Source organism: Orycteropus afer, unplaced genomic scaffold (genome assembly GCF_000298275.1).
Source record: "Orycteropus afer afer isolate SDZICR_OR568_19922 unplaced genomic scaffold, OryAfe1.0 scaffold00054, whole genome shotgun sequence".
Taxonomy (NCBI): domain Eukaryota; kingdom Metazoa; phylum Chordata; class Mammalia; order Tubulidentata; family Orycteropodidae; genus Orycteropus; species Orycteropus afer.
This window is the reverse complement of record NW_006921641.1, coordinates 14362905-14363729: the sequence shown is the minus strand read 5'-3', so window position 1 is coordinate 14363729 and position 825 is coordinate 14362905.

The following is an 825-nucleotide window of genomic DNA, read 5'->3' as shown; positions in this document are numbered from 1 at the left end:
AAAAAAAAAAAAAAGAAGGAAAAAAAAAAAAGAAATCATTCAAAAGCAGCAAGAAGAATGAAATGCACGGGCAAATTGCATCTTCAGGGAAAGGAAAACTGTGTAATCCTAAATGATTCTGTTATAAAGATAGGTTGTGAAGGTCAGACAGAGGGGTGGGGAATTGCTGAGACTAGAGGACTAAAACTGCAGATCTCAGACAAAGGCTGCATCACTCTCACAGAGAGGAGGCACACACTCTGAGAAATAAAGTCACCAGTCCCTGTGTGGAAAACAATGGGAACACGATGCATAGGCTTCTGGTAGGATTTTCCCCGAAATTATGAGGAGCAATGGAATTGGCTGTGAATGAGGAATCCCACATCTCACTATCCTTGATGACATAGGTAGGCAAGAGAGAATCTGTTACAGGAGCAGATGAGCATCTCCTCCTCAGTTGGCTAGGGAGTAAGTGGTAGAGGTGCAAAGAATTATCCATGCACATGGTAGCAGCCATCATGGTGCAATTCTGGTATCTCCGTCTGAGAAAGAACTTACTGACTTTCCACCTCAACTTAGAATATAGAAAGCTAGCAAAAACATTACTCCCACTCTAACAATAAGAAAAACTTTCATCATCTATAAAACCATAACTTTTGAACTCATCAAAGCTTGCAGGGCAAGTAACTAACCTGAAATCTAAGGAAAAACAAAAGCAGGTGGCAAAAGAGAGATGGGACCCAAGCCTAACTCACCTAGATCAGAGCGTGGGAGAAAGACAGGACTAGCGTACCAGTAGACAAGAAGAATTGAACTAAAAAATGCCAATGCGTTTTTGAAGGCCAA